Source organism: Pipistrellus kuhlii, unplaced genomic scaffold, assembly GCF_014108245.1.
Source record: "Pipistrellus kuhlii isolate mPipKuh1 unplaced genomic scaffold, mPipKuh1.p scaffold_m20_p_42, whole genome shotgun sequence".
NCBI classification, from domain to species: Eukaryota; Metazoa; Chordata; class Mammalia; order Chiroptera; family Vespertilionidae; genus Pipistrellus; species Pipistrellus kuhlii.
In genome coordinates this window covers 2,080,584-2,091,414 of record NW_023425543.1, presented here as the reverse complement: position 1 = coordinate 2,091,414, position 10,831 = coordinate 2,080,584, and the positions used below count along the sequence as shown (strand labels likewise).

Here is a 10,831-nt window from a genome sequence, read left to right as displayed (position 1 = left end):
ATAACAAATATGTCCTACACAGGTAACGTTGGAAGGGAGAGAAAAACAAAAGCCATTTCTTGGTGTGAGGAGTTTATGGGCACTCAGTGTACCGTGAGCATCCATGAGGGGTCAGTGCCATCTTGGAAGTAGGTTAAGTGAGGGTCACTTAAATAGGGCTTTCTATCATAATTTATGAAGAGTAAGAAATTTTTAAAGTTTCAAAGGGGCAAACGTTATAAAGGACAATAAGAATTTTTTCCTTTTACCTGACTGGTGTGCCTCAGTGATTAAACATCAACCTATGAATCAGGAGGTCACCATTCAATTGCTGGTCAGGGCACATACCCAGGTTGTGGGCTTGATCCCCAGTGTGGGGTGTGCAGGAGGCAGCCCATCAATGATTGGACTTATTTGTGAAGTCTGGGTAAGAGGCAGGTATGTCAAAGCTATATTTCAGTTACTCTGGGTTTGGGGGTATCTGTAAATGGGCTGAAAATGTGCCACTCTGTTCAGTGTAGGCTGATCAGGCTGGGCTGCCTGATGAACAGCAAGTGGAAAAGCCTAAACAGCAGCTGGGTTATAGTCCAGAAGAGAAACAGTATTGGAAAGACAAATTTGTTTTTGTGCGTTTTTTGTTAATCCTCCCTCACCTGAGGACAGTTTTCCATTGGTTTTTAGGGAGAGTGGAGGAGAGAGGGAGAGACAGAGAGAAACATCGATGGGAGAGAAACACATTGATTGGTTGCCTCCTACAGGAGCCCCGACCAGAGCCCAGGGCCGGGGAGGACCCTGCAACAGAGGTTTGTGCCCTTGACCTGCACTGTGTCTGGTGCCCTTTGGTCTGCAGGCTGATGCTCTATCCACTGTGCCACACCGGTTGGGCTGGAGGGACACATTTGAATGAACATGTAAGAGAAGCGAATGGATCACACAAGGGGAATTTGTGTGATAGTTGGAGAGAGGGCAGAAAAAAAAAAACAACCTGTGTTATAAACACCCAGCGCCTTGCACACAGCTGCTTGTTAACAAGTACATGACATAATTTTGTTGTTCTTGTTGCTCAATGCATGAAATAATGTAACTAATAAAAGGATGAACAGACACAGAGATAAGATCTCTTTCTAACAAACTGGTAGATGGGCCAACCAGTCATGCTCATTCCATGTGTTATAAATAAAGTGCCGAGGGAATAAAATTAAATGTCTCCTACAATAATCCATTAATCTTTCCAATAAACAGAGTGTGGGTTAAGCCTGGAAGATATTTATTCGTATTTTCATCACAAGGCAATTGAAGCTAAGAAGAGAGCTTACAAGGATGCAATGCATAACGGTAGACCCAGGAGTAAAATCGTTAGCGAGTATTCAGTTAGGAATTATTATTATTTTTTAAAATATATTTTATTGATTTTTTACAGAGAGGAAGAGAGAGGGATAGAGAGTTAGAAACATCGATGAGAGAGAATAATCAGATCAGCTGCCTCCTGCACACCCCCAACTGGGGATGTGCCCGCAACCAAGGTACATGCCATTGACCGGAATCTGGAACCTGGGACCTTTCAGTCCGCAGGCCGATGCTCTATCCACTGAGCCACACCGGTTTTGGCCAGTAGGAATTATTAAAGTAACAGTTTGGTTCACGTCGCTGGAATCAGAAGAGAGGGGAGGGGGGGTGTAAAGGATGGAGAATTTGCTCCCTGAACTAGGATGCAAAAATCACAGCGACTGAAGGCAGCTGGGCACACGGGGGCCACTGAAGGTCACGGGTGAAGGCGGGACTCTCAGGGCCACCAGCGCCCCCTCAGAACCCCTGACAGAGGTTCCAGGATGCACCCCTTTCCTGCTGGGCTTCCGGATCCCTGGGCCTGGCTACCGTCACTGCTGACAAGGCAGCTTCGTATTCACGCTCCTGGTCCCCAGATGGATGCCCTGAAATTCCTTTCCTATATCCAGGCCGTGGATGGAAATGTTGCTTGGAATTTGAAATGCATCGTAGACCGAGGGCCCCTTTGCCCTTTTCCATCTGAGGGCTTCTCTGGAGTAGTTTGAATTCTCTGAATTGCATGAACGGGCGTTTTCACATGTTGGGAAGGAAAATATTCTTCATGTAGGCAATGATTCTTTTTTCATCCATCAACTACTGACTCTTTTGTTGGTAAGGTATGGGCCTCTCCCCGCCTGCCTACCTGGAGATGGTGGGGTTGGGTGGAGGGGGAGGAGCCATCTCTTTCTTAGTCCAATCCATCAGCCTGCCCCCGGGACCTCTCAGGAGTTGGGTGACAGGGACTTGAAAGCATGTTTCTCTTGGGGTTCCAAGGGAGAGCCCCCCTTTTATAGAGCGAGCAGGGCCCAAGGAATCTCATTGCAGACTCGCCGCATTTTTTCAGGATCAGAGTCTAGCCCTGCCTCTCAGCACAGCGCTCGCACTAAGCGAGGCGACCTCAAGTTCAACATGGAACAAAGCACTGCTCATTGCATAACCCTCTGGGGAAAGAACCTTGAACCTGGAGTGGTGTCATTGGTACAGTCCTCTGGGGGTCCTGGCCAAGGGGAAAGATGCTCAGATTTTGGGGACCTCCCTCTCAGTTATTCAGAATTAAAAAATCATGAGATATTGAGCCAGGGGGCTTAGCTATGGGGATATGCCCTAAGAACATCCGTTCCCCCTTTTATCCAGTTCTTTTTTTTTTTTTTTTTTAATCCTCACCCAAGGATATTTTCCCATTTCCCATTTTCCCATTGATTAAATTTTAGAGAGTGGAAGGGAGGGGGGGTAGACACACACAGAGAGATTCTCGGTCAGGGCACAGGTCCGGGTTGTGGGCTCTATTCCCAGTGTGGGACGTGTAGGAGTCAGCCAACCAATAATTGTCTCTGATCATTGATGTTTCTCTCTCTCTCCCTCTCCCTTCCTCTCTGAAATCAATACAAAAATATATATATTTTTTAAAACAAAGAAAGATGAAGACAGAGGAGCAGACACCCTCAGGAACATTTAGTTATTACACCGCTTTTATTGGAAGGAAGAAACTAGATAACAATAGTTACAGATGATTCCAGAATGCCTAGCCATTATCTAGGGCAGCAAACACAGAGAAGCAGCAGTTATAGGGGACGAGGTGGGGCAAATGAGTTTGGTTTTAGCTGTGTTGAATCTGAGTGCCTGTGGGACTTTGAATGATTGTGGTCAGAGTGATTGTACTGTGCTTTTATCCCACCATAATTTCCATCTTTCTCTCAAATTTCCTAATTGAGATGCTGGTTGCTGCTGTATTCCCACTAACAGCTCCAGACAGATTCTTACATTATCCTGGTCCTAACAGCCCACCAACTCTCTTTTTCCATGTGGTATTTTTGATGATCTCTAATTATAGGCATAAGATCCAAGTAAATGGCTGGGTTACATTTTCTGCTAGACAAATTATGTACATAATTATGGGCACATGTTCACTGAGATATTGGAGCATCTGATGCTTCTACAGAGAAGATAACTGTCAACCTTTGCACTGTAATTAAGTCTAAATGGGAAGCCTAATCATTTTTCAAATGAGCAAACGGTGAGCCCGTCATGATCGACTGTGTCACGGAAGCAAATAAAATGGATTTGCTGCCCAGGTTAATTAGTCATCTCCGAATGTCACAACCCTCAGGAAACCTCGCATTACATCTAAGCACTAGAGCTAATCAGCTGTGCATTGTTGAAACTCTGTACGATTTTTACCTGGCTTATGGTTGGAATTCCAGCTTTCCACAGTTCTTCCCGCCCAACCTCCTCCCTGAATCTTTCTTTTCATGGAGATTCATATTAAGTCATTGAAATTTTCTACCCATGCATCCCAGTACAGGCAGGAGAGAATGGGAGAACAAGGATACCGAGTGAGACAGAACTGGGATCAAATGCCACCCAGTGTCATTCTTAGTAGTGAAGATTGGGACAATTTGTTAACCTCTCTCGATTTCAGTAGTTCACCCACGTGACTCATCTCATGTTGATGCATTTGCAAGTAAATTGCGGACACAAGTTTTGCCGTAGACATCTCATTAAGACAGCTCCGTGTTTGTTTACAGCTGCTCTTTAGGTGTGAAGTTATACACAAGAAAGTGCACAAAGTAATTATATATTTGCTGGCTTTGGAAAACGCATAACCTGTGCACCTTGAACTTCTATCAAGATCTATCAATAGGACATGAAGATAGCTCCGGAAGAGAATGTACAGATTATCTGTTTAATTTTTTTCATTCCAAAGACAAGGAAATAGAGGTCAAGAGCTCTCAAGTGATATTTCTAGTGTGGAAGAGCTACAAAGTGCTACAGCAGGCCAAATCTAGGGCTTCTAAATGCCTCTCATGACCATAAACAAAAAGGCAACTGAGGATTCTGTCTGCAAAAAGGATTCATTCGTGAAAAAGAAAGGATTACAGTCCAGTACGTGCAGCCATGGCAAGCTATCTGCAAGAGGAGAGAGCAAGAAGGAAGTTCTTTATGGAGAGCAGAGGACATTAAGGGTCGGAGCTGGTGTAACCATAGAGTCACGCCTGCCTGCTGGTCGAACTCCTGGTTGAGGGGACAATTTGCATATTAGCCTTTTATTCTATAGGATAGACACTGAGTGGCCAGATGATGATGCGTTCAGAGATCATCATCATCTGGCCACTCAGTGTGAGTTCTCTTTGTAACTGTGACTTTTCTTTGCTATGATAAAGGTGACAAACCAGCACATTGTAGGTTAGCTAACACCTACATACCAAAACTGAAATGGAACAATATTTCTGCCAAGAAAATAAGACATCTTCGGAAGGCAAGGCGTGACACTGCTTCTGTGCCTTCCTAGTCGGGGGCCTGGTAAACACCAAGGTGGAGCTCCCTGGGGTTGACACCTGGGAAGATATAATCTTATCTTCTTTTAATTTTTTTAAAAATATTTTTTAATTAATTTTTTCCAGAGAGGAAGAGAGAAGGGTAGAGAGCTAGAAACATCGATGAGAGAGAAACATCCATCAACTGCCTCTTGCACACCCCCTATTGGGGATGTGCCAGCAACCAAGGTACATGCCCTTGACCGGAATCGAACCTGGGACCCTTCAGTCCACAGGACGACGCTCCATCCACTGAGCCAAACCGGTTTTGGCTGGCAGATATGATCTAAGCGGTGAGAATAAGAAGGCACGAGGACAATTTGGCCACAAAAGAACAATGATGTACACTCCATGAGCTTGTTAACAGAGCAGTCGGGAGAGGGCACTTGCCGAAGCGCTATGTAATTTGTGGGAAGCCACTAATTGCAACTTAAATGATGGAGCTTTGCGTCCTTCCAGCAAAGTAGGCTGGGCACTCAATGGGAGGCATTGAAAAGCCGCCAGCTGCCAGAAGCTCCATCTCTCGTGGGGGAAGAATTAGTTCAAATTGCTTCTATTGAGAATTGGCCCTAAGTGTCCCATGGGGTTTGAGGGGTCATTGGCCAACACTAAAACGAAGAGTCAGGCCCTCCTTGCAGGGAGAAGGCTCTGCTGGGTGTCCTTCAGAAAAAAGAAGAAACTTAAGAAACATCAGTTTTAAGTGCTTACTGTAGAGACTCACTTTATAGAAGCCAACTGTCCCTGTCTGACATCTCAGCACGCTGTCCAGCTTCTTACAAAGAATGAGTAAGTCTTCATCTGAAGCTGACTAATGAGCAAGGGTGTAAGTAGGGCAACTCACAGCTGCTCAAGAATCCAGTCTGGCTCAATGGATAGAGCGTCGGTCTGCGGACTGAAGGGTCCCAGGTTCGATTCTGGTCAAGGGCATGTACCTTGGTTGTGGGCACATCCCCGGTAGGGGTTATTCCAGTATCTCAGATGTCAAGAGTTCTAGATCAGAGACGGAGCCCAAAGAAGCATAAAGTCCCTCAAGTGTGAAAGCTAGCTTCCATGCATTTCATTGTAAACCCAAAACAACATGGCGTCACCCCAACACACGGACTGTGTGGCCCAATGGTGACTTGAGCAACCGGTTGAGCAAGAAGTGGACTCCCGGGGGACTTGTTGGGCCACAGATGAGAGCGATGGAAGAGGAAATGGGCAAGACTGGAAGGCAGGGACAAAGGATTATGGGAGGAGCACCGAGTCCAAGGCCAGGAACTCGTTTGGTTCACGTATTAAACAAACACACATGACACGTTTTACAAGCCAGGTTCCCGGACATTGCTAAATCCCGGGAATATGCAGAACCGATTTCACAAGGTGATGAATGCATTATTTTTCTCCAGACAGTTTCCTAGTTTAAGGAAAACTCCGGTTCTGTGGAGAGATGCTTATACTATTAGTAGAGAGGTAGTATTTATATGATGGCTATGGATGCACAGCCCAGAGCTACCAACCAGCCAAGTGGAGGATTTCAGAAAGAACTTAGGCAAGCGAAGTGACCCTGGAGAAATATGATTCTGAACGTCGGTTATGTAAGACGTTGGAATAGGCCAGTGCTGAAGGGAGGGAAATCTCCTGAATGTTATTGTAGCAATCCAGGTTCCAGTGGGGCAATGTTAGAAGAAATGATATTTGGCATGTGAGACGGACTTCGTGAGGTTTTAAGAACTCTGCATTCCTGTCCATCCCTTGTAGGGCTCACCCCCTCTCGTGGTCTGTGAGCACCTCAGAATCCAGGGTGCTCAGCGCCATGGTTCTGGTTCCATCAATCCAAGCTCACTCAACTATTTTTTTTAAAAAATATTTTTGTTGATTTCAGAGAGGAAAGGAGAGGGAGAGAGAGAGGAACATCAATGATGAGAGGAGAGAATCATGGGTCAGCTGCTTCCTGCACGTCCCCCACAGGGGATTGAGCCCAAAACCTGGGCATGTGCCCTGGCTGGGAATTGAATCAGAGGCCTCTTGTGTCAGGGGTTGATGCTCAACCACTGAGTAGGATTTTACTCATGAACGTACAGTTCATTTGGCCTTAAAATACTCCCCAGTAAAAAGTATTGGTCATTCATGCATATATGTCTTAAAAAAATAAATAAATAAATAAATAAATAAATAAATAAATAAATAAATAAATATATATATATATATGTATATATATATATATATATATATATATATATATATATATATTTGATATTTTACAGAGAGGAAGGGAGAGGGATAGAGAATTAGAAACATCGATGAGAGAGAAACATCGAGCAGCTACCCCCTACTGGGGAGGTACCCGAAACCAAGGTACATGTCCTTGACAGGAATCGAACCTGGGACGTTTCAGTCTGCAGGCCAAAGCTCTACCACTGAGCCAAATTAGTTAGTGCCATGCATATATGTCTCAATCTTCCATGGTCAGCCCTTCGCAGTGTAAAGTCATAGAAGGTGAATATTGTAGTGTCTTGCAGAGAAAATGTCTTAAATAAGGGGTCACTATCCAAGATGCTTAGGGACCCGAGGCCTCATCAGCCCGTCCAACCTTGCTTTTCCAGATGGTGCGTGGATGTGAAAATTTTTATAAGCCCTTCTCGTCCAAATATTAGAGAACTTTAATTTTTTTCTTGTTATAAAATGCTGATGCTCCAAGCCATTAAAAATAGAGCAATATGAAAACTTGCTGATCTGCTTTTTGTCAAGGGAAGAAAACAACGTGTTTGGCAAAAGTCGCCGATTTTCCAGCAAAATGAGCAATAAAGGGACTAAATTCTTAGAAAAGTTCCAAGTTCAACCCCACCTGCCTAATGTTTCCAGCAGATCCTGCACAGTCAGCTCGGAATCTGGAAACATTTATAATTTGTAGTTCCTAATGAGTTGATGGAAAGAGGAAGGAAGATGTTGATAATTTCTACATTTTACAAGTTATAGGTATGGCCACCACTCTTAAGCAATTAGGAGCAAAATATTTAAACGCTTGGCCTCAATCTGCCCAGCTACAAAGTAGGTGAACCAAGCTACCTGCTTTTCCAAGGATTTAACAAGTAAGGATGGTAATAATAATTCCTCTTTTTTAATGTTAGCATTTCCTGCCGGTTAGGAATTATGCTGAAATTCCTATTTGCGTGAGCTCATTTATTTCTTACTACAAGTCTAAGACATGTCCTATAACCTTCACTTTATAGACAAAAAACAAGACTGAGGTTTTCAGAGAATAAAGATTTCCAAGTCAATCAAATAGATGTAAGATCAAAATATAAGCCTCTCTCACTACAAAAACTAGTGTTCATAAACACTTGGTTAAGTGAAATGTAAACTCAAATTAAAATCATTATTTCCCTTCTTACAATGCCTCCATATAGTCACACATTAGCAATTAAATACAGATAGCTAGCATACACACACACACACACACACAGAGTTTACTTTCAATCCCAACTGTCTGTTCTAGTTGTTTCATAACCCAGAATATTTTTTTTTCCCCCCGTGATTCTGGATAGATGGATCAATTTCATAGCCTGGTGGCGGGGGGTAGAAAAAAGAGAAAGATGATCATAACATGACTTTAAAAAAATTAATATGTCTAGTTAAATAATAAAAATTAAACCTTCCTTCCCCAGCCAGGACCATATTTACAAAAAGGGTACACGATTTTAAATATAAAATTAAGCACAAAAATAAATACAAATTGTAACATCATCTCCTGGCTGGCATGGCTCAGTGGTTGAGCGTTGACTTATCAACCAAGAGGTCAGGGTTTGATTCCCGCTCAGGGCACAGGCCCGGTTTGCAGGCTTGATCCCCAGTATGGGACATGCAGGAGGCAGCTGATCCATGATTCTCTCTCATCATTGATGTTTCTATCTTGCTCCCTCCTTTCCTCTCTAAAATCAATTAAAAAATATTTTTTAAAGGGCACTTTTAAAAAAAAAGGGAATTCCTCCTAGTTATTCCTTCACAAATGTGTACAAACCTCTAAACTACTGTGATATCCTCAAGGTGGTGAACTCGCATGCTCCCGGTGCTCATTCCCCCAAGGAAACAGCAAATAAACAGCGAGCAGCTAATAGCTTTATGGAGCTCTGGAAATGATCAGAGATCTGTAACAAGCATGTGGACACCCAAACAAGCAAAAGCTGCATGCAGCCGGCCACAGTGGCACAGTGGGTTGGACGTCGTCTGTGCACAGAAAGGTTGCCAGTTCGATTCCCAATCAGGGCACATTACCTGGGCTCCAGGTTTGATCCCAGCTGGGGAGCGTAGAGAAGGCAACCTAGTAATGTTTCTCTACCCTGTTTCCCCGAAAATAAGACAGTGCCTTATATTAATTTTTTCTCCCAAAGTTGCGCTACATCTTATTTTCAGAGGATGTCTTATCTTTCCATGCGCTAGGTCTTATTTTTGGAGGATGTCTTATTTTCAGGGAAACACAATAGCACATCCATATTGCTCTTTATCTCCCTTTCTTTCTCTAAGCATGTCCTTGGGTGAAGATTATATATATATGAGAGAGAGAGAGAGAGGAGAGGGAGGAGAGAGAGGAGGAGGAGAGAGAGAAGAAGAAGAAGAAGAGAAGAAGAAGAAGGAGGATGGAGGAGAGAGGAGGAGGGAGGAGGAGGGAGGAGGAGGAGGAGGAGGAGGAGGAGGAGAAGGAGGAGGAGGAGGAAGAGAGAGGCAGGGAGGGAGGGAGACGGAGGGAGGGAGGGAGGGAGGGAGGGAGAGAGAGAGAGAGAGAGAGAGAGAGAGAGAGAGAGAGAGAGAGAGAGAGGAAGGTACTGGCAGGAACTCCAGCCGAAGGCGGGTCTCAGGGGAAAGCTGATAACACAAATTCCTCGTCCCAGCCCTGCGCGCTCCTCTGGGTCAACAGAAAAGGTACCTCTGTTCTTGAACCCCCGACCCCCCAATCCCCTCCAAAGACTACAACGGGAAAATGAGACACAGGGAGAAAGTGTTTCCTTAAAATGGAGCCTAGCTGTTTCAAGCGCTAAACATTTTGAAAGTACCTGACGTAGCATTCACATCTGGAAACTGGCTCCTTGCCATAAGCCCTGCGATATTTTAAAAACGGAACCAGCGCACACAAAGCGTGCTCGAACTGACAGCAAGTAGTTATGGCTCCTTGAGGGCCATCTCCAACGCGGCGGGGAATAAATCAATATTGGCTGGTGGCGATCTCAAACGTGTGAGGAAGGGCTCGGAGCGACCGAAGGGTGGCTTCTGCGTGCATTTGAAGCGTCAGAAACATTTCCAGTGGAACAGGTTAAGCAGGCAGTGAGAGCAGCGACGCTCAGGCCAAGAGAGCTGGCTCCGGCCACTGCTGACAATGGTTCCCAGCCCTACGTGCACATTGTAAAAACTGATGGACCTTTTCGTATGCTGGATCCCACTCCTGAGATTCTCACGTGGAGGTCTAGCATGGGGCCTGGCGTGAGCAGCTGGGAAAGAACCTAGGTTTTTCCAGTTTGCATCTTAATATATAATCTTTTTTTTAAAAAATATATATATGTTTTATTGATTTTTTTACAGAGAGGAAGGGAGAGAGATAGAGAGTTAGAAACATCGATGAGAGAGAGTCATTGATCAGCTGCCTCTTGCACACCTCCTACCGGGGATGTACCCGCAACCAAGGTACATGCCCTTAACCGGAATCGAACCCAGGACCCTTCAGTCCGCAGGCGGACGCTCTAGTCACTGAGCCAAACCCGTTTTGGCTTAATATATAATCTTAATATATAATCTTAATCCTGGGGATTGTGCCTGCAACCAAGATACATGCCCTTGACTGGAATCGAACCCGGGACCTTTCGGTCCGCAGGCCGACGCTCTATCCACTGAGCCAAACTGGTTTTGGCTGAGGACTTTTTTTGATTGTCATGATGGAGGGGGATGCATCTCGTGGGTAGAGGTCAAATATTCTGCTAAGCACCCCAAAATGCACAGGATATTTTTCCATTGAATTTTAGAGA

General features: G+C 44.6%; 1 long non-coding RNA gene across 2 annotated transcripts; it reads right to left on the bottom strand.

The window, feature by feature from the left end:
* Positions 1–662: 662 nt before the first annotated feature.
* LOC118704317 lies at positions 663–10,550 on the bottom strand. Of its 2 annotated transcripts, none has more exons than XR_004983379.2 (2): positions 10,509–10,550; positions 663–797 (listed from the first exon to the last, which is right to left on the bottom strand). It is a non-coding gene; the product is annotated as an uncharacterized LOC118704317 (long non-coding RNA). The 2 variants fall into 2 exon arrangements; XR_004983380.2 differs by lacking the exon at positions 10,509–10,550 and adding an exon at positions 5,043–5,074.
* Positions 10,551–10,831: the final 281 nt, after the last annotated feature.